Source organism: Zosterops lateralis, assembly GCF_965231275.1.
Source record: "Zosterops lateralis genome assembly, chromosome: 3".
Classification (NCBI taxonomy): Eukaryota; Metazoa; Chordata; class Aves; order Passeriformes; family Zosteropidae; genus Zosterops; species Zosterops lateralis.
Window position 1 is genome coordinate 79,974,061 of NC_139764.1, and position 23,600 is coordinate 79,997,660.

The 23,600-nt window shown below is 39.3% G+C and overlaps 1 long non-coding RNA gene across 1 annotated transcript; it reads left to right on the plus strand.

The window, feature by feature from the left end:
- Positions 1-1,217: 1,217 nt before the first annotated feature.
- LOC310907862 lies at positions 1,218-22,736 on the plus strand. The gene is made up of 3 exons (XR_014589735.1): positions 1,218-1,328; positions 22,088-22,261; positions 22,580-22,736. It is a non-coding gene; the product is annotated as an uncharacterized lncRNA (long non-coding RNA).
- Positions 22,737-23,600: the final 864 nt, after the last annotated feature.

The following is a 23,600-nucleotide window of genomic DNA, read 5'->3' on the forward strand; positions in this document are numbered from 1 at the left end:
CTTAAGAGGCAGGAGTGTCTTGCCCAGCAGATTTTGGAGCCTCACTAGATTCTGAAATTGAATCTGTGATGTCAAAAAATTTGTTATACAGGGAATAAATAAGAAAAGAACCCTACATGCTGAAGGGTTGGACTTGATGGACCTGGTGTGCTCTCTAGCAATTCCTGCCATGCTAGGTGAAACTTTTCTAAAAAATTCCTCCCTCCCCCGTCTGTTAAAATGGATGCAGTACTTAGAGTGTTTGTTAGTTATCAGCAGGCAGAAAGGGCAAGGAGAGAGATAGCATCATTGCACATATTCTGGGAGATCTCCCCTCTTCCAGGATACTGGCCCAGCAAGATAACAGTGAGCATCTGAGTCACTGTAACTATTAAAATGTGTTCTAGAATCTCATGGCAAGCATAAGGTACACCATGTACCTAATAAAAGAGTTTTTTAATATAGATTGCATGACTTTCTTCAGAATGCCAGAAAATCCCTGAGTGTGCAATAATGCAAATTATGTGTCTCAGATCTGCTCTTTTATTGGTGGGGGGGGGGAAATAGGAAAAGAAGGTAAGTAATGAAAAAAAAGCATGTGCTCAGTACTACTGGCACAGACCAGAATAGAGCACTAAGAAGAGCATTCCAAGTCTGCAGGAGTTACTGGGTGTATTTCTTGCTGCCACAGATGGCATCTTTACAGCACTGACTTCAGTGGGACCTTTGGTGATTACAACACATCAAGATTTCACTGTTTGCTCTTGCTCTGGCCCATACCCACTTGAAAGTTAAATATATAAACACTCAGCTAAAGCCACTGATTTCAACAGTTCTGTCCATGTGTGTAACATTAGGTGTGTGTTGAGATGAGGTTGCCTCTCCCACAGCACCCACTGTGCTGCACTGTTTGCTACTGAACTGCATAAAACAATCTTGTTCACAGGCTTCTGGAATGTCAGTGCTGTTGTTCAGATCAGATAATTTAGTCTAAAGCCAAAACCAGATATTACTGATTATAAAATGAGTGATCCCAGAATCCATTCTTTTGGGCTGAATTTTATTGGGATGGATTCTGAAAACTACCTTATCTTCATAAAAAGGTTGTTTGAGTTTAATGATTGAGGAAGTTTATTTAGTCAAATGTATTCCATCCCCTGTGTGGGTACTGCAAATAGAATGAAGGACTTCTCTGGCAGATTGTGTAGAATAATCAAACCAGTTTTTGAAGTCAAGGAAACAAGACCAGCTGGTCAGATGGAGCTGCCCTGAGACCTGAATGAAATTTATTCAGTTGATATTGAATTTGATTCCTTGGTCTACTCTCTGGTTTCCTATGGGAATTTGAGGTATGCTCCAAATCTAACTATTTCACTTTTACCCAGGATGGAGATTGAAGTGCTGTGGCTTCTCTGGAACTAGAAACAAATTCCATTTACCCTCAGCACTGTTGGTGCTTATGCCTATTTTTTCAGAATGGAGGTAACAACACTTTCTCCTCTCAAGGATCTTGTAATGGAGCATAGATTGCCAGTAGAAAGTAGCACAGATACAACAAAACCAATTGCCATACAACTTTGGAGACAGTTAAATTTGTGCATTTTGTGCATTTAGCTCAGATGACTGAAACCACTGTATGACAAGAAGAGCTTTGAGTTATTTAGAAGGCCTGATGGATACTGTTTAGCATTGCCTTTTCTTTCCAGCTAATTCTTTCAGGGGAAAATTTGTCCAGTGTTTGTCTGTCAGCTGTTTTGCTTTTCTTCTCTTACTCTTGTGAGCTCTTGCCATTCCATTTATCTTTCCATGCACTATTCAGGCCATGATGGATGAATTGTTTGAGCATGATGGTGGAGTTGAGAAAAGTCAAGACTCAGAGCAAAGTCCACAGGAGTTTTTGTTTACAAACATTTTGGACATATTTCCTGTTGTTGTCAATTGACTATATAAAATCCAAATTAAGTGAGGAAATATGAAGAAGAGGAAGAAATAAGGAGGGAAGTGATTGAGTGTGGGTAAATTGAAGTAGCCAAGATGGTGTTCATAAGAGGACAGATTTTTTTTTCTAGTTTGCTTATGAGACTTTTTGTGATGTTATTATCATGTGCATTCAGTACTTTTTAAAAAAAAGGGGGCTGGGAATTCAACAGAATTTCCCCCTGGTCATTGCCACTAGCTCTTATTTGTTTGACTTTAGAAAAGAAGTCAAGCATTGTTTAATCAAAGGACAAAAATCCAATTTATCTTTAATCCTTCACATTGTTCATATTGTCTTACTCTGTGCATGCTGCCAATAGGAAGGGAGGCTGCATTAGCTGCAGAATAAAGAGATGTTGTATTTGTTGGCAAAGAAAATTCCTAATTATTTTCTTTGTTCTGCTTTGGTATTCTGTTTCTGAGGTAAGCTCCAGAGAGATTTCTTGGAATTTTATGGACTCTTGGCCTAGAGTAAATAGATGTCTTGAGACTTCCAGCTCACCACTTGGATGAGAACATATAGGTCTGCATGTCAAGAGGAAGACCTGTCTCTTATCTGCTGTGCTGAAGAGGATTTATTGTCTTGGAAAAATGAGAGGCTTTCTATCCAGTTCTCTTGGAATAGAGGCATCTCTAAGCTTGTTTGTTGGCATCAGCCAAGCAAATGCCAGGAAACTCATACTATTCTTAGAGGCACAGAGCTTTTGCTTTGAATTACCTGCAAAAATTCTTTAAAGTAACACCATCTGCCTGATTTACAGCTCTGAAAATTTAACTTTGTGTAGCAGGTTGGATATCTTCAAATAAATGATTAAAGAAAATCTTTTGCTGTTTCTAAGGTGGAGTTTATTTTTTTTTAAGTAGTATTTCTATTAAACTAAGGCTCTATCATAACTATGAATGGTATAAAAAGTGCATAGTTTTCAAACAGCATTTTTTCAGCTCTTTTCTTTACTCTGAATTATGGTTCTCTTACATCTCTAAGACCTGTGTCCAGCTTGTGAAAAATTATGCATTTTGATAAGCCATATCTGTAGTTTTTCCATACACTGTAATTTAAAAAGCTTGGAATTGAATAAAGGCAAGGATGTAATATACAATAAACTGCCTTTTTTTTTTTTATAACTGTATAAATGCCTTTTTCTCCCAGTCTCACAGTCATGTGATTCTTTGAGCTTTTCAGAACATTATATTTAATGCAAATGGTCAAGAAATGTGTATTGTGTAATGTTGGAATGATGAGGAGGTTTTTTTTTTTTTTAATCTACGTTTCTCTTTAAGGACTAAACATCCTTTCTGAAGAGGCTTTTAAGCACTTAATCTTTCCCACAGTTATTCTTTGCTTTTGCTCCTGGAATACTGACAGAAAAAGAACCCTGAACTACAAAATGCATTTTCATTTCCTGAACTGCATTGTTTAGTGGAAGTATAGTGGAACACTTGCTATATGTTCCAGTGTTGGCAGCTTTTTATGTCTGCATCTAATTCTAAGCATATATGTGCCCTCTTATTGCTGTGTTGCAATGCTCTTAGCTGCCTGGCTGAATTACAGACAGAATGCTCAGAAATAAACCCTTGAATATATGTAACTCACCCCTATACCTTCTTCCCCCCCAAAACTGGCCCCCTTCTCTCACTGAATATTTTGAGTAATATTAAGCAAATTGCAAAAACTATATGAGAAAAGCAAAATGACAGTGAATTCAAATCTACAAGTCTTCAATGTGTCGATGTCACTTAAGAGGTACAAGTTCATTAGCTACCTAATATTTAGAGGAGTGCTTCAACAGCAAGACCAGAATACTGATGATCGGATGAATAGAAGTCAAATATATCTACACTGCTGCCTGGATTGACTTGCTTCCCTGCAACCAAATGAAAATTTTATAGAATTAAATAATTTTCTTCTGCTAATGTGGTATCTGACTGTGCTTCGAAGAAAGAAGGCAAAAAAGCACAAACTGTGATGCTTGCATTTAAGTTTTCTGCAGAAACCTCTTGAGCACACATGTATGACAGTATCTGTCTCCTCAGCTATGAGTGTAAATGAAGGGGTATATCACTAACATGAGTTCAAAGCTCAATATCATCTAGCTTTCCTGCTTGATGAGCTGGGCGAGACAGTGTGTTAGCTTTTCAAAACATATGAAGAATATCTAACGTGTTTAACAATAAAAAATGCAAACAGAGGACATTCAGGATTCTTCCCCAAAAGCTGTGAAGCTTTGAGTGGACATCATAAAAGGTTGGGGACTGATGAGACATGAAGATGTGTCAGCAGATTCCCTCTCTTCCACTGCAGCTGAATTTCTGCTGGGATTATGAGTCTCATCCTCACCTGAGCTGTGCCATGGATATGTCTGTGTCACCTGTGTCCCCATCTGGACTTCCTGGATTTCCTGGGCTAGCTGGGATATCTGGTCAGGATGCAGCCCTATCGCTGCAGAACAGCCTGTGGCAGCAGTGTCTTGGCTGAGCCCACTGCAGCCCCATCCTGATCCTGCAATTTGTAGGGCATCTGCTGGTGGAGATGTGACTGGGATCTACAGCTCCTTTCTTGAGAGATCTGCCTTGACAGTGTCACCTGGATAAGGAGCTCTTCAACATGTGCTTAATTCTGCTGTAAGAGGTTACAACTGCTCATAGCAATTTTTCCTTTTGGAATTGAGGGATTATTTAACATTTGACATTTGCTCAGTCTTTAACTGAGATTCTGTTATTACAAAATGCCAATGTGTGCCTGTGAGTGTGTTCTCTGGTGCTCATGCCCAAATCCTTGGTGGTAAGGTGTGCGGGTTACTGACTTGTGCCTACATCACTGAGTCACCTTAGGAGCCCTCCAAAACAAGGAGCCCAAAAACTGACAGGCCCATATTGTTCTGCTTTAGTTCCCCTAGAGATTAAAATGGGAAATATTGTGGTACCCTCAGAAGACTGATTTGATTTTTGACTTTACTTTTGGTAAGGCTGAATTTTACAGACTAGATTACTACTCCCTCTCCCCAAGAGAGACATCATGTCATTTCTACTGGCTGCAATATGTGATTTAGATTCCAGGCATAATCAGGACCAGAGATGATCTGAGTTTCAATAGTAAAAAACCCCCTCTTCTCTGAAGGCGTCAGCTATGAGCTACCCTGCAGTCACCAGGGAGAGAAGAGCCTTCTTAGGACATAGAAAGGGAAGAGACAGACAGAAAGAAGAGAAGAAAAAAAAAGACAACTTCCCAGTAGCATTGCAGTCTAAATTTCTCTCCCCTCCGTGACACCAGGCTGTTGTTAATTAAATATTTGTTGGTAAATACTACATTCCCATAGGCCCTGTATCAGTGTCATCCTTGTCCCTTGTTGTTTTCTAGAAGCTGCCTTCTAGGTTTCTCCAGACAGTTGTTGCTTGCTCCTCAATTTTATAGATGAGAGAGCTGCAACCTGAAACAGTAAATATCTTCCTCCTCACTCCTGTGGCTCTGCTGTGTGGAGCTCTGTTCCTCCTTGTGTACATCGTACTAGGAAGGCAGGTGTTGAAGGTCCTGCCAGTGACATTTGTCATCCCCAAGGAATTGCTGTCCAGCCTTGTGCATCCTAACAGATTTGGGAGAGAAAATATACTTCAAGCAAAAGGTCAAGAAGGAGCAGCTGCATCAGGCTGATAGCCAGCTGTGATAACAGATCAAACTCAGCTGAACAAATGCAAACGTCCAAACAAAGTGGAAGCAGCAGCTCATGGTCATGTAAAGTAACAGGGAACTCCTTCTGTCCTGAAAGTTCACTTGATCTTGACATCAATCTTTAATTATTTTCCCAAAATTGTCAAGTTTTAGATCAGTCATTTTCTATAACAAACATATACTCTTCAGAGCTGGTTCCAAGGAACAGAAAGGTAAAACTACAATGTCAGGAGGGAACTTGAGAATCACATGAAAGAAAAATCAAACCAACAAGCAAGGAATCCCCAAGCTGATGATTCCAGTGAAAAAGCAGGTCTAAGTTGTGTCAAAACTTAGTGTAGAATTGTAAATTTCAAATGCATCTTGAAACCTTCTTGCTTCCTCTGCTTGGAACGTGGCCACTTCACTTGCTTTGAAAACTTTCCTTTCCTTTAAAACTGTTTGCAAAAAGGGAACATATGGAATCGCAGCTTTTATAAAGTGCTATGGAAACAGAAACTCCAGTGCTGTTTTGTCTTCACAATGCTCGTCTTTCCTTGTTATTCCCACAGAAATACTCAAAGCTAAAAATTCAAAACTGAACTTATTGTTATAAGATAATGTATATAATTTCTAGCAGTCTGCTATCTGTGTTTTTCCTCAAATATCTCAAACAGCTGGTTAAAGACTCTGGCTAGCAAGCTTAGAGTTATGGATGTAACCACACTGTTCCTGGCTGCACAGTTTCTCAGAGGCAGGAGCCCAGCCTTAAGCTATGTCCCCAAGGGGTCTTTTGACAAAGTGCAAGTTTTTGATGTGATTCTTCTTCACTGGGTACGTGAGAATTTATTATTATTTTATTTAGTGAAATTTTAAAGGTGTGAACACTCTGCTTGGTTTTTTCATTCCACATTAAAACAGCTTCAGAATGAATGAACTGATAACTCAAGCCAAAGCTGAGGTGAAACTGGAAGCCTCCTGAAGAGCAGACAGCAGTGACAAGTAAGGAGCACTTGGTTTCACAAGGCTTTTTCCCCTCATTTTTTTCCTACTTATGTCTGTAGATTCCCTGTTCCCTGCAGGTAAGGGAGTCCTGGGGTAGAGGTTAGGCCATTGTCCTTTGGTCGTTCAACCGGCAGCATGTTTTCAGGCATGATTTTGGTCACTAGTAACCAACATGTGTCTCAGTAGTGCTCTGACGTGATCCAGGCATGTTATCTGGCCCAGGATTTTTCCTGATAAACAGTTTGGACAGGGATACTCTTTTGTGGAAGAAAAGAGAGGCAGATGGGGTATGGGAGAGGGATGCAAAGTGCAGTGTAAAATCTGAGTCAGAAAATCCAACTTTGTTGTAGCCTTTGATTACCAGGTTTTATATAAAACCATCTTGTTGGCTTTAGTGAGGGACAGGTCTGAACTTTTAGCTGCATCTTCACTTAAAGGGACTTTATCAATCAAATCTATTATTTGCAACCACTTCCCTTTACTTTATTTTCATTTTTTTAGAGCTCCAGTTTATTTCCATGACCTTCTTTCCTTGAATTGCTGTGCAGTGTTTGCCTCCATGTCCTTGGCTGTAACTGCATCACTAAACAGCTATCAGCTGGTTTAAAAAATTTGTAGGGACCTGCAGTGGGGGCTGGTCCCCTTCTCAGCAGCCATGGCAAACTGTTAGCATCAGCCACAGTTTATTAGCCAAGACTTACCAAAAAGGAAACTGGGCTGTTTCTTAAAACCAGTGTAGTCACAGAGACCAAGAAGTTTCGCCATCTCTTTCTTAGGGTATGATGGTCAGCTTCTGTTGACATCAATGGAAAGATTCTTCTTTTTGAAAGAACCACTGAATTGGACCATTACTCAGAAGGAAAGGTCACAGTTATTAAGTCACCCACGCCTCTTCTTATGTTTTACTTGGAAATCTGAACTGTCAGACCTTCTGAGAGGGATCATGTCTTAGGCTGATGGACAGACAGTGTCTGGTTGTTTGGTACACAGCCCTGGTCTGCTGCCCTTGTTGCTTAATTCTACACTGTGTTGATGCATTCATGACAGAGTGCTAGCAATAAATTTGCACAGTTTTTATATGGCAGGTCCAGTATGCAATATTGTTTGCACTTGGGAAACATGCAGATGTAATTTGGAGATGGTTACAAAATTACTAATTCTTTTCCAAAGATGAAGTTTCTTCTGAGGTGGCAACTGAGATCTGCTGCCCACCTACATCTCTAGCAACTAGTTTTCAAGGGCTAATCTGTTTTGCTGGGTGCCATCCAAGCGTGACAGTTGTGGTGAGAACTGAGTCAGAATCTCTGGTGGCTCTGAAGTGTCATCAGATGTGTCAGAGCTATACCACAATATCCCTCATTTCTCAGAATAAGCCTATGATGGTCTCTATCAAGGCCACGTCCCTGTTTGAAACCCAGCAGTCAGGCCTCTACTCCACATTTATGTAACTTTAGATCTCATGCTAGATTTCCATTATTTTCCCACAAGTACAGCGGGAGGAAAGAATGTGATATGGAGAATTATATTGTTGAAATGTTTCATGTCTTAGTTGTGTGAATTTCCATCAGCTTTACTGAGATGTAGCAGAGGTGATTGGTGAAAGCTGTTAAAATGCAAAGATAAGATGAGCTGTAACCCCCTCTGAGTCACTGAGCAGCAGGGTCAGCAGTAGAGCTCTGTTTTTCCAGCCAGTTTAATTAAAAAACATAAACTGTCTTGGTTCACTTACTTCATCCCAAAGCCTTTGCTATAAAATCAGACAGCCTAGGCTTCCCAGAAGCAGAATTTTCTTCTTTACTAGTGCTCTGTTGGGAAAAAGACCATAACAGATTTTTACTGAAGGAAGAAGGCAGAAATGCTATGGTGTAATTTGAATAGCCTGACTAAAATGTGCTCTACCTTTTCTACTCATCTAGAACATGCTGGCCTCCTAATGCCTGTGGTGCTCTGCTGGAGGACTCAGCTGTTACTCTCCATGCCCAAATGGAGTCTGTGAGCTCCAGAGGATTTTGATATGTAAGAAGGAATGAAAACTTCTGGAGACTCTACAGCTCCCTTTGGAAAAGAGTCAATGTTCTCCTCTGGGGGAAAAAGGACTTTCTGAGTTATTGTTGAACTGTAGTTGCATAGGAAGAGATTTGCTTGCACAGCTCTTTTCACTGGGCTGTGCTCTTCCTCAGCTTGCAGCATATATAGTGGGCTTCAGCTTCTTGGATGAAGTGGAAAATAAATGGGATTTGCAATCTGTCACAGAAAGGTTGCTTCCTAAACAGCCTTTTCCTTCTCTTAGGGAAAAAGAGAAAAAAAAAACAAAACAAAAACAACCAACTAAAACAGTTTCTTTTTCTCCACTTCAATTGAATTGGCACCTATCCTTTTGACATTCAGTGTATTTGGGTTTCCAATGATTGTCTTTATATTTTTATTAATTTCCCAGCTTCCTTCTTTCCTTTTCTTGGTCTTAAGCAACCAGGTTCTCCACCTAAGGACGTGACTGCAGGGGGTATTGAACTTGAAAAAGCAAAGATCTATGATGAATCACTACAGTCTTTAGAAAATGACACATCAGTGGGAGCTTTTGATTTTGGCAAGTTTTTAAAATTAGACACTTTTTTCATCAGTAACCCAGCTGCTACCCTTAATCTAACTGCTCTGGGATGTTCAGTGGGCCAGTCCCTGCCATCTGAGAACCAGGACTGAGGATTTTTTAATAGCAAAATCTCTCCCAAGGGCCTATGTCATGGGACAATTTTGCAATTGCAATTGAATTTAGTGTAACAGCAGAATTTCTACTGAGCATGTTTTTAGATTGGGTTGAAGGTATCCTCACTGTATTGCCTTGGTTCAGTTTCCCAGTGAAAATCAAAGTCAGGTATGTCTCTTTATTTTAAAATATGTATCTGAATTTGTTTAGGGAGTGTTCAGCTACTTTGATAGTAACTCACCAGCTTTTAAAACTCGGTAAGTGTTTGTGCACAATGACAAATTAGGCCAGTATAATAATAATTTCAGATAGTGGAAAATCCTAGGAGATTGCTAATGGCATGTATTTGGAATGAGATGAAATCCATTTTATTGCCAGACTTGTGTTTATCAGTAACAAAAAACCCCCAAAAGAATACAGATGTGGCTGTTGAAGATGTGCCAGAAATGAAAGATGAGTGGTTGAATGGGTGCTTGATGCAATGGATGTGTGAAAATCCACAGCAACTAATTTGACCAAGATCTGAGTAGCCTTTTCCCCCCATACCATTGATGAAACATCAATAAGTCAAATAGTTCCTTTTTCTTTTTTTAATTAGTAATAAGAAGAACTAATAATAACAAAACAATTATATGCAGGATACATATGAACTAGAGAAAATATTCATGTACACTAATGCATATGCACGAGTTAAGGTGACAGATTAGTGAGCAATTCTATGGCAAATGTAGATCAGTATCCAGAAGCCTTGGTCTCTGAGTCCCCCTGAGAGAATATTCTGTTCTGAATCACCAGCCAGGCCTTTTGCTTCAGCAGGGTTTGTCATCTCTTTCAGCTGGTACTCCATGTCAGATCTTGATCATGTGTTTGTGATAACAGAGGCAGAAACGCCAGAAGGCACAGATGAACTCCTCAGAAGCAAGCATTCTATTTCTATATAAATATCCCTTGCAATAAAGGGAAAAGGAGGAGAAAATAAAGCAAATCTGTTATACAGTATCAGCAAAACTGTTGCTAAATAGAATGTTTTTATGAGGAGTCAGCAGATGCTGAGGCTCAGATATTAGCTTAGTGACTGTGTAACAAATTACAGTCATAAGACTCAATTCACTTTCACCATCCTGTGCTTGTTTTAATGGCAAATAAAGATCTAGTTTCTTTGGAGAGGATGGGGTTAGGGGTTTTTGTTTGTTTTGTAGTTGGCTTTTTTCAGTGAAAATTCATATTCCCTTCTGGCATTCACCAGACTGCACCTTAAGTCGACAACAGAGAGCTTTGCAAAGACCTCATTACCTTTTTCCCATTTATTGGTGTGACTTTGCCCTTTATCTATAGAGGTAAGTACCTTAAATCTCTTTGTAAGATTTTGTGTTTAGACTCTTCCAAGGGCAACAGCTTAGTCAATGTAACATGTATCTACCCCAATTTTTACAATAAATGCCTTTCTAGGATTCTTTTCTTACTACCCAATTCTTCAATGTAATTTTGGAGCTCTGCAGATGTGTGTAACAGTCTTAACTAATAAATTCACAAAGTGATTTAACTAATAAATTCACTTCTTGTGCTAAAGTCCAATGAATTCCTGTTGTCTAACTCATGTCAAAACAAGTTAGTAGAAAAAACTTCCATTGGGCCCAGAGAAACTGGTTCAGGCTCTAACCTTTGACAAAACTCAGATGGCTTGAAGAGCAGTGAATAAAATTATAATTTGTATTTTCTTGCAAAGCTGGAAAAGGAAAGCATACTCACTGCAGCTACTAAATGGAGCTTATGCCTGAATTGTTTCTGGTTTGAACTGTCAAGGGAGAACACTGGCTACACATGGCTCTAGTCATTGTCTGCAATAATCGAGATAGAAAAGATTTTACTCTTTCAGACAATTACACTTCTCTCCAGACATCTAAAAGAGAGAAAATAAGACCAGGAAGAGAGATATTTTTCATTATTATCCCACTACCTTTCATCCTTTGTAGCTCAAATTTTAGGACAACAACTCTTTCTGATGAAAAAGTCTATGTCCCACTACAGTCAGCTGAGAGATGCTCTTATTGAGCAGAGCTTTTACTGTGCTTTGCATTATCTTCTGTTTTAAAATGCTCTGGATTAATGGCATTTGTGGCAAACAAAAGCAACCTGCAGAATCCAGCCTACAAAGAATAAGTAAAGACTGTCTCAGTTTGGGTGTCTGAATATATAAAAATCATATTTTTATATATTACGTGCCTTGCCTATGTATATAATTTAATGTTAATAGAAATAATTATTAGCATGGTAAAAAAGTTGAATAAGTTTGGAGGTTCAGTTTGCTGTTTTCACTTACAAGACACAACCAAATGTGAAACATTCTGCTAATTTTGTGGCTGACACCAAGTTGGCTGGAGCAGTATGCTGGAGGGAAGGGCTGGTGTCCAGAGGGACCTGACAGCCTCGAGATGTGGGACCCTGTGGACCTCATTAAGGTAAACAGGGCAAAATGCAAGATCCTACACCTGGGTTGGGTAATCACTAGTATCAATACAGAGAGGGGGTGATCAAACTGAAAGCAGCTCTGACCAGAAACCTTTTGGGATACTGGTGGAAGAAAAATTGAATATTAATCAGTAATAAGCACTTGCAGCCCAGAAAGCCAATGCCTTCCTGGGCTGCATAAAGAGAAATGTAACCAGCTGGCTGAGAGAGAGGATTTTCCCACCCCTACTCCACTCTTGTGGGGTGGTACAAGATAGAACAAATCCATAGGAGAGCCACAAAGATGATCAGAGGGCTGGAGTGCTAGAAGGTTTCCAGGGAGAACTTATCCTTCCACTTCCTGAAGGGAGCTTATGAGCAAGACAGAGACTTTTTATAAAGGCCTGTAGTGATAGCTCGTGGGACAATGGTATCAAACTGAAAGAGAGTAGACTCAGCCTGGACACGAGGAAGATTTTTTTTTTTATGATTAGGGTGATGAGGCACTGGCAAAGGTTCGCCCAGAGAAGTTGTGGATGCCCCTTGCTGGAAGTATTTAAGGTTATGTTGGATATGAGTTTGAGATAACTGACATGGTGAATGATGTCTCTGCTACAGCAGAGAGGTTACACTAGATGATCTCTAAAGGTCTCTCCCAACCCAAACCATTCTATGATCCCAAGTTTTTTAAGTTCTTATTGTAGAAGTGCAGGAAAGTGCAGTAAATGGTTGGGGGGGGGTGGGGTGGGGTGGTGGGGTGTTGTGACCTCCATACTCTTGTCACACCTCAAAAAACATTGAAAACTTGGACGGCATTCATCTTCTTTTGTAAGGCTGCATTTAATTTGTAACATCTGGTGTAAATAAGTAAATTCTTTTGGATAGTAAATTCTTCTTATTTTGCAATAGTTTGCAAATTTTCCAATATTGTATTATTTTCCTTGCTTGTGGAGTATGTGTGACTGCAGGAAATGAATATTGTGTGTTTGGTGTAGAAACACTCTCCTGTTTTATCTGAATGGAAATTACTCCTATGTGTATGTGCCTTTGCAGTGTGAGGTAGTTTGTGATTAAACAGCCCATTTCCATAAAGTGTCCTATTAACTGTTTTCCTATTTTAATTTTAATTACAAATTATATTTGGAGAACACCTCCAGATAAAATTTGTAATTACACCTCCAAATGTACATAAATAGCTTTCAAATGCATGGATGAATGGATGAGAGCTGCCCTGTTCCCTCCTGAGCCAGGGATCTCGCCACCCTGCAACCATATGGGGCAGCTCTCCAATTGCAGGGCCTGTTCCTCATGTTTGTACAGTCACAGGCTTTACTGACTTGTTTGTTCAGTGGAACAGAAAATCCCTTGGAACATACAGAAATATTTGCACTCTGTTTGCACTTTGCTACACTATGAAAATTTAGGGAGGAGGCACTACACTCTCAGCAGGTGAAAATGGGCAGGTGAAAGGACTGGTGTTTTGCTCTGCAGCAGCCATGGGGTTGCCACTGTCCACTAGATGAGCATTAAATAAAATCTCAGAGTAAATGTAAGGGCAAGTTTTTAGGGAAAGCAATCATCTTACTTCTGTTTGTTACTAGTGAGAGTCTTATGGGAAACAGATGAACATTTAGGGCACTTCCAGAGAAGTGTTTTTGTGCTTGAAAACTTATCTGTTATCCAGAGGCTACAGTGAGTCCAATTAAACATATTTCTTCTCCTTAATAGAATTTATTTGCTATTATAAGCTATAGCAAGTAAAATGATGTTTACTTTTAAAAAAATGTGTTGAGAACCAAAGACAAATTATCCACTTATGCCTGTCTCTCTTCTACTTTGGATGTGGGAACAAACTTGCAGGCAAGATTATCCTTAAATTAAAGGAAGTGTAAACTGACAGAGGCAAATCAGGACTGTTTGATTCAATCCTCGTTGGAGATAATGCTTTTCACATGAATTTGTATGAAGACAGGTTTGGGATCCTCAGTTCAGATTTTTAATCAAGAATGAGTTGCAAGTGATACTTGCTCCATTTGACAGAAATAATATTCTTGGTTGTCTGGCAAAGGCCTTGGTTAAGCAAAGTGTGTACTGACTGCACAATGCACAAAAATATTCAGCATTTGGACACATAGCCAATGTTTCCACTTCTGTTTTAGTTTGATCTGACCCTGTGAGATACTGAACACCATGAGGATCAGGTGCCCAGTGACAGAAGTTCCCCTTATCAGAAGGCTGAGGGTTTTATGTTGGCTTTGTCCCAGTGATATTGAGAACAGCTTTCAGCTGTTGTGACAACTCCTTATATCCTTGATGGACCACATCATGCTGAATGGTAGTGATGACTCAGGATTCTTCTGCCTCCAATGATATCTGAGCAAACCTGGATAAAATGAAAATGTACCAGCTGCTGGGGTCAGCTGTGCCCTGCAGAGGGTCTGCTGGGGTCAGCTGGAACCCTCTGCAGCCCCCACTGCCAGCTCCTCCCCGTCTGTACCTAATGGCTTCCTGCCTTTCCTTTGCCCTTCCTTCCTTGCTTTCAGATCATGAATATTGTCTTCCAAGGTCTGTTTTGCAGAAATATTTGTATATACAGGAAAGCGTACTAAATAAACTTGCCACTCCAGCAGGGGACATTAATTTAGTAATAGCTCATATCAGCTCCATTTGGATTCTATCTAGGACTTTGAGACCTACCCTCCCATTGAGAAATCAAAAGCAGTTGTGATCTTTCTTGACATTCCTGGAGTATAAATTGTGTCAAAAATGGCAATAAGTGGAGGTGAGCAAGGCTGGAGTGTAGTAATGCACCCCACATCCCCAGAGGGTGCTTCCAAATAGGGAAAGAGTTTCAGTTTACCTCTGACATATTAGGAAGTTTACCTAGATTCTTCCATAGCTTCCTGACAATGATTGACTCAGTGCCAACACAGGGGCATAGATTGGACTCTGGGAATGTAACTCAAAACCCCTAGGTGATCTTATTGGCTGCAAGCCAGGTTATCCCTCTTAAAACATTCAGTATTTAACAAAGAGCACAAAAGAAAGGCTTTTTGAGGTGTTGTAGCCGGGGGTCTGAGATTTCTCAGGTGTCTGTTTGCGGCTTATTATTTGTTCTCTGTAACATTTTGTTATTTTGTTTTTCTTCTTTATTAAACTTTTTGATTTAAACAACATCTTTGAGGAGCACTCTTCCTAATTATTTTAGCCATTTTTCTGCCAGGCTGGACCCTCAGAGTGTGAGTCAAACTCATGCTGGAGTTCATCTGTCACGTTGTCTTTCTCACTGGAGGGACATCTGCTCCCAGGCCTTCTCCTTCACCACCAAAAAGATTCATCTGCAGTTTGCCAGGCAGTTCTGGAACATGAGTGAGGACCAGGGCTGAGGCAGAGCAGATCTGCTGTCCTCCAGCACAGTCAGTAAGTGTCAGAATTTAGTTTATATGCTGTGCTTCCAGTAGACGAAAGAACAGATCTGAAAGGGCTACAGATGCAAACAAAAATTAAGGCCAACATTTTCAAGTGCAGCCACTGCATGCCCATGGACTTACAGCAGAGTTTTGGAAGCATTCCACATTTTGTAATCTCCAAAGGGAGCAGTGTTTATTGAATGAAACCACTCTTTTTAGCAGTTTGGTTCCGTAGCAGGTATAGCTCTTGTGCCTGTATTTGTAAAGGCTGGAGAACAGGTTTAGCAGCACTAAATTCAGTGAGGCTTTCCGACATAGGAGTTAGAACCAAAGAAGGGTACCAAAAAAAGGACCCTCCTTGATTCACAATAAGGACTTTGGAATCCATAAAACTACAGGATTTGTAGCTGCAAAAAATCTAAAAACTGTAGTAGCCTTTGATTCTTTCAAACACAAATTTTACCTAGGACTGAACCACAAGATAAGACACTAGAATGATATAAAGGTGAGATGTGAAGGAAAAGTGTACTTGAACTGCTGGCTTTTCTGGCTGTTTTAGGCTCAAGCTGTTGCTAAAAATAAAACAGGAATTTTAGGCAAATCAAGGATCATATGAAACCTGAAATTCAAATTAATTAATAAAATAGTAGGTGCTATTTTAAAAAATTAATTCTCAAATGAAGAGATCTGTAAAAACATCCTAAACTTACTGCAATGTAAGTTCCTTTCCCAAATAAGTTTGATCTGGTTCACAGAAAATATGCCTGTTAATCAGAACACTAAAACATATCTGCTTAAAAGATTTGTTTTTACTTTGTTATTGAGCCTTTTCATGAAATAAGAAAAGAGAGAGCAGGAGTACAGATCTCTTACAGAGGAATTTGAAGGTCATTTTAACATAAAACTTGCATAGTTTTACACAATCTGCAGCATTTGAATATCTTCCAGATAGTTGCTTTTTATTTTATTTAGTTTCCCATATTCTATAATAAAAATACTTTTGTGTGTTTTCAGGTCTTTTTTATATTCTTCTGTTTTAGTGTGAGTGTTCAGTAAATTCAAGTCCAATAGGTGTTACATTTAGATGTGAGACATCAGTTAAGAGGCTGCCCAAGGTGGAAGTTGAGTCTGTGGCCCTGACAAGAGCTTTGTGTTGAGCTGAGAATGAGACATCATGGTAAAGGTGGTTTGGGATACGTAGGCAATTCCTTTATCACGTAACTTAAGCCAATCTCTTGAAGTGCTTTGCATGACAGAACCCGAACTTAAACTGAACTTTAATTCCTATTAAGAAGCTGTTGTGGTGAGAAGGCCCCTGGGAAATTGCATCCATTCTGACCTAAGTTCTCCAGATGGCTCGATTAATTTCTGCTCTAAATATTTCTAAAGCTGTTTCTTCAGTAAGGTGATGAAATCTTGTTCTGGAAGTTATGCTGGACACACACTACTAGAACATAATCCAGACTCAAATATGCACATTAATGGTGAATACTCTCTATCTGCAGTTCTCCCTACTGCTTTCTCATGGCTTCGGTTTGGCATCTGAGAACAAAACACCCAGGAAGCCTTTAGTCTCCCAGTTGTTATGTAATTGATGACAGGTAAGCTTTCGGTGTAGTATCTATTACTTGGGGGGAAAGCTTATATTTAAAGATTACGGCTCCTGAAAATTGAAACAAAACCTCTCAGTACCTGGGGAAATAACATACCTAGCCCTGTAAAAGGAAATAAGAGACTATACAAATGCAGATATTTTCCAGTGAAGTACAACATTACTATTCATCATTTGAAAGAAATAATCCAGTGCTTTTTCTTGCAACGTGTACTTTTCTGGGCCCATTGTGTATATCGGTTTCAAGGGTTTTCATAGAGGTATGTTTGTGCAAAATGTGAACTGTTGAAAGTTGTTACTTCTGGAGCAGACCATTAATATCCCTAATTGATGTGAATGAAATGATTATGAGGGAAGTTCTAACACAGTAGAACTTCTTGATAAAGATGTTGTTCCTTTATACATGTGGATGCTGTAGTGAACTCTTTATTAAGGGGGATAAATAGATTGATTTTACATAACTTGCAGCTATAAGACAGCAAATATTCCTGTTTAAAAGGAACTGATGCTTTTTGCCTGCAGTGGCTGAACATGACAGAAATAATAATCAATCTTCACAAAATTTCTATGAAGCGATAAATTTGAATGTTTAGCTTTAAGCCAAAGAGCAAAAACATTGAAAACTTGAGTGATATGGTCAAAATCACAGGGTGGCAGAATCTGAAATCAAGACCTAATCTGGTTTAACTCACAGTGCTGAGACCCTATTAATCCTCTCTCAGAGAGGAGAGATAGAAAAGATTTGCAAATTTGGTGAATATTCAAAATGAGTTTTGATCCCAAGTTGCCAAGTTTGACATCTCAAAAAAATTCCATGTTTGAGCCTTCTGCCCTGCAGTGTGGAGAAAGAATGAACTGGAATCTGTATGTTTTAGGGTCTATCTTTTGCTGTGCTGGACTATAAATGGCAATAACTTTTCTGTGATCTGTGTTTGAGTGCCCTACTGACAAGTGAAAACGTGCACAAGTAGTGAACTTTATTGCAAGCACAAATGAGCAACTGTAGAGAGATTATTCATTGCCCTGCCACAGCTCAAACAGAGAATTAATTCAGTGCAGATGCTGAACAAATGGTTTGAATTTTGTAGCAGAGGATGATGCTAGTGACTGCTGACATGGGGAATAACCACTGTGTCTGCTGGACTGAACATTGCTTGAACAAAACTTCAGACTAATAGGTTTTTGCCATTTTGGATCCACTTCATTAACAAGGTAGCTGGGCAAGGGGATTCCATATGCCTGGGGCTGTGCCACAGTCACTTTGCTTGTATCCTCTAGCTATCAAAACTTGAAAGGGAAAAAGAAAATGTCTTTTGTTCAGCATTATGGGCAGTGCTATTTATCCTAGAGAGCTTCTCTGGTGATGACATACTGGCTTGAGCTCTTAATCAAAACATACTATAAGTTATTACCATAATGTCCACTGGCTTTGAAATGCTCAAATGATTTGTAAAGATAATTTATAGATATCAAAGCTTCTTTCAAGCCTAGTTTCCAAAAGAATCAGGTAATATTAGTTATATGTTATAAAAACAGCAGAAGAACATTATATGTTTGCCAAAAGTAGGAAATAGTTTTTTGGAAACAACCCTTTTCCTTGCATCCACATTTGATCATATTAGCCTGAAAAATTAATTTTAAAATAATATCACAATGAAAATTTCTAGTGGACAAAGCATATCAGAGGGAGAGAAATAGAAGCTGGGAACACAACTGGGAAAGAATCAGACTAGAAAACTTTCTCAGCATCTTCTGGATTAGAAAAGTTCATTCTATAACATTCAAGGCAGAGCTGTGGTGAGAGAGAGAAAAATGGAGAAATCGTAGCTATGACAAATGTTCTTCTGACAGAGACGAGATTTTACTTGGCACAACCAAACCTGTTTCATCCTACAGATGCATGCTGTGGAAAGCATCTCTCATTCTAGCAAAAGAAATTGCCTTCATGGTATGTCTCCCCTTTGTACAGTGACATATGAAATATCCTGTGCCTCAGCCTATACCAGGTGGAGGAACTACAACTTACAAAGCTTTTACTGAATTAGTGTGAATATACGCAACATGAAAAACAGGAAAGGAGTATAATGGGAGATACAAAATAGCTACAAATGTTAGGGGACCTGAACACTGAAAGAAGGTAATTGAAAACTGACAGGAACTAATACAATCATGAGAAAAGAAAGAGTAAATGATTTAAACTGAAACATCAGGGTAAAAAGATAAAATATCTCTGAAGAAACTTACAGGTGTCAGAGTCCAGGACATCCCTCCGCGTGCCCTGGAAGGTCACAGACCTCGGTAGAGAGGACTGGGACCCGAGAAAGAGGGTCTGAGGTCTGTGCAGGGGGGTTTGCCTGGCACAGGGCCCAGGAAGACACAGTCTTTGATTTTGGTCCATGTGAAAAACTTCCAAGCAGAGAAGAATTGCAAGTCACAAATGTGTAACAAATAGTAGTGTAATTTATCACTGTGTAGAAGATTTTGTAGTTTTAGGATTTTTAGAATGTAGATACAAAGAGACAAGATAGTAAAAAAAATAGAACCCTGAGTTGTTCTTCTTTTCCCTTGGCATCCATTTTCTGCAGTGACATGGGCACAAGGTAGTTTGACAGGATTGGGTCAAAGTAAAAATGACCCTTCTAGTATAGTTACTAGGCATTGGTATAAAATTGTAAATAATAAGTACGTAGTTATCTGAATAAAAGCAACCTCCCATTGTGGGGGGAGTCACATCATGTCTGAGCTGCTGTGAACACCTTGACCAGACACAAAGAACTTGTAAGATAAGAAATAATAAACAACGCGAGAAACAAAAAAACCCCAAGACCTTGAGACTCCACTTCATTCTTGCGTGGAGCACAGATTCAAATTCAAAACCTTCAAAAGTCAGAGAGAGAAAAACACTCCCTCAAACCCACTCAAACCACCAGCCTAAAATCTCGAGTCAGAAAGAACCCAAAACCCGAGATACAGGTACAGATAAATATATCAAAAGGACACTTACTGCTTCTCATTAAAATTGTATTCTGGAGTACAGCCACAAGCTAGTGATGCTTTTAATTCTGTCTAAGGCATTGAAATTCTGTGGGATGGAGAGACATGGTGAATTGTTGAAAGGCTACCTAATGTTTGTCCTGTACTGATTCAAAACAAGCCATCCAAGCTTAAAGGAAAAGACTGTTTATCACTGGAAAATTTTAAGAGGTCACATGTGCACTCATTTGATGGGAGGAGAGAAGTGTGCCCCATGCCTCTGCAGGATGCATGGCCAGGAGTAATGCTAAGTGTCAGAGGAAGCAAACTTCTACTGTGATTGCCATGGTGCTCTGGCATTTTAATAGTAATTAAACCTCATTTAGGACCCATGGCTCAGGGACCCATTGGCTCAGGACTCATTCCTAGGAATGAAAATAGGCGAATACCCGTCACGATAGGTTATTTTTTCCCCCATTTTATCAGCCTCTGGAGACTAAACTGCTGAAAATGCTGTTGGTCAAACTGGCAGACAAGGGGGCTAATGGCCTTCAGCCATGGTAGCTAGTGGGATCCAAATGAGCAGATGATGATGGCATGGTGATGGTATCCAGCTCTGTGAAGGAAAACTCCTGCTGATTTGGAAGTTCTCCTTGATGAACACCACATGTCTATACTGAACTTTCACTTCTATTTATTTTAAATTTCCTATGAAAGTAATTTCTATGTGAAGGAATAAGGAAACTACGTGCCTAAAAAGAAAATCTAACTGTAATGCTTAGAAGTATGTTTATTCAACTGTGAAGTTCACTGCTGAAATAGAGATTGACAGACCTTAGCCATACTTTATCACTGCTCTCCTGAATGCCAGGACTAGAAATGCTCAGGAGAAGCTGATGCCAACAGTAATCTGAGCCATCAGCCCTCAGCTGAACATGTACTGAGAAGATTTATTCTTGCTTTTTTTTCATTGTGCTTAATCCAGACTTCCCACAGCAGGACTTAATGAAAAATATTCCAAAGTTCAGTGACAGTTCCAAGTAACTGACAGATGGAACAAAGTTCACCAAGAACTTTATTAAGGAAGAGGACACCTGTGATAGGATTTAGGAGAGATGCAGGTGATTATCTGTGATACTGCAACCCTCAAGACCTTCTGTCAGCTTGCAGCTGAAGCTGGACGTGTTTACTCTGTGTTGGCAATCTACTCTTTGACTTTCTAAGCAGCCAAAGTTTGACTTCTTCTCTGTCCGGAACAACTTTCTCTGTGCTAATAGTAATTATAGAGCAAACATTCCATGCCTAAAACCTAAGGGGATGCCAAACTTGAGCAGCTTTCTTCTGTCTGCCTTGCCTGTAGGTGTGACTGCAGCACATGAAGAGAAAAGGGCACACGTGCCCCAGGATGGTTTCATGCACAACATGCAGCAACAATGGGCTTTGTCCTCAGACTGTCACCGTGTATTCCTTTAATGCAGCAGTCCAGCCCATGCACTTCTCTGTCTGCTTGTGAGATATTTTGTCTGGTGAGGGTGAGAATTGCAAGGCAAACATCTTTCAGGTCAGGAGAAAATTTCCTCTCTGTTACTATGTCCCTTCACCTCTAAATAATTTGACATTCATTTTAGCCTGTGAACTGTAAAATGCTCTTTAATTTCACCAGATGAGGATTAGTTGAACAACCTACCAGCTCATGGTACATTGCAGCTCATGGTAAGGGAAGTATCCAGGAGTGTTTCTTAATAGAAGGGATTTTTTCAGTTTATGTCCCTTTATATAACCTATCCCTGCTATCTTTACATGAACTCACACACATAGAGCCATCTGATCAATACTCTTGATTATTACTTTGATTAAAATCTTGAGAAAAGACTTACAGACGTAAAGATTCACTCCTGGTCAATGCTGTGTTAGGCTGCATAGTCTGTCCATATTCTCATCACATAATGTTCTGCCTCTGATAAAGAAATAGACGCAACCTATCTGATTGATCAATAGGATATAGTTGCATATATATTGCTATAAATGTGTACACTGAGCCAGTCACAAACAGCATGATATACAAACAAGTTTTTGTTAAAGGAATTAACAAATAACTTCTGCTAATGGACAGCAAATGCAGGTAAAATTCATTGAAATAGTGATTTATTGCAATCACTTGATTTGCTTTTGCATATATTTATATGCATACGCAGAGAGAATGTGGGATTTTATGAAAAAGGAAGAAATAATTCAGCAATTTTTTTGTTTTTATACAAACAAAATCTGTATGCAAGCTTTGGAGGCAGGGAAAAAAAGAGAGAAAAAAGGAGCAGAACTTTTATGTTTTCCAGAAGTGCCTTGATGCATCGGTCCTGATTTACTGCACCTTACAAGAACTTAGAGGTTGGAAACATTTTTTTCACACTGGAGTGCTGAATGGAATTTCTGTGGGGTGTTGCTTCCTCAGTATTCAGGAGAGTGATGTTCACTACAAATGTTTGAGAGATGCTGCTTCTGTTCAAGAGGTAAGGCTGCATGTTTCTCCACCTCTCTGGGAATCTTCCTACTCTGGAACATTAGCTTTGATCCAGAATTTATGAAAATATGTTTAATAGCAGTGCAGAGGATGAGTTTCAGAGCCATTTATAACAGCCAAAATAATTCAGTCATGACCTCTTTGTGTTCCCATAAAACTGTTTTTCCCTTGGCATCAGGAGATGAGTCAGCAGTAGTGATAACAAGAGTTAGAGAAATACTGGAAAAAACAAGTGTCCCAAGTACTTTGGCAGTGAAAAATTAAGCTTCAAAGTGATTTCTTCATGGAACATTTTTTCTCTCTCCAGGACACCAAATTGACTGAGTATATTAAAGGAAGAAGAAAAGGAGGGAGAGAGAGAGTGAAAACAGGACTTGGATGATATTTCTTAGTGTCTGCCAATATCTAACGTGCTTTTGGAAAAGTTGCATAACACAACCTACCATGAGAGCCCAGTTTGAATAGAGGTTAGTAATCCTTTCTATTTGGTACTATGTTTGTGGTTTTGCAGAACTGACCCACAGGGTCTTATTTTTTGACTGGTGAAAAAGGTTGTATTTTTTCTTAAGCTTATGGGGATCAGGAAGTTGTCCTCTAAATGCATGCCTGACTAGAATTTGCCATCAGTTTACCAGCAGCTCTATTATTCTTAAGCCTATAGGATACTTTAAGTCATAGAAAACCTTGAATGTTCTTTTTTGTGATGGAGAGTATTTGCTTCCAGTGATCAAACATAACAAGTAGAATGTCAGGGAACTTGCAATATGAAGTGTTATGTTTGAAATAATTTAAACAAGGACTATTGCAAAGGTTTTTTTCTGGTTTGCAGTGTTTTAATATAATTTCTTTAGATATTTTAATCTACTCTGCATGTTGAATTAAAAGCAGTGTTGCACAATGTTTTTCATTACAGATAAGTGTCAACAATTTAAATTTTCAAATGAAGGAATACGACTTCTAATATTGAGCTACTTTTGTCATCATGACCTTTAGGTAATGACTATAAAGAAAAAGACAAGGAAAATTGTTGAAAAAAAATATTTTGGGTCATCTTCATGATAATGAGAGACAAAACTGAGGAGGCATATTCCTATGTGTTAGAAGTTTGTGTCCAGGGACTCTCTGAGGCTGATACCAATGCTGAAAACTGCTGCCCAAGTCTAAAGCAGGCAATCTCCCTTCTGAATAACAGTTTGACATGGGATGGGTAGTAGTAGTGGGTGACTCCCTTCTGAGGGAAGCAGAGGGCCCCTAGGTTGACTAGACCCATCCCACAGGGAGGTCTGCTGCAGAATTTTCCTATGCCGGTGCTCTGTGTAGTTGGGATA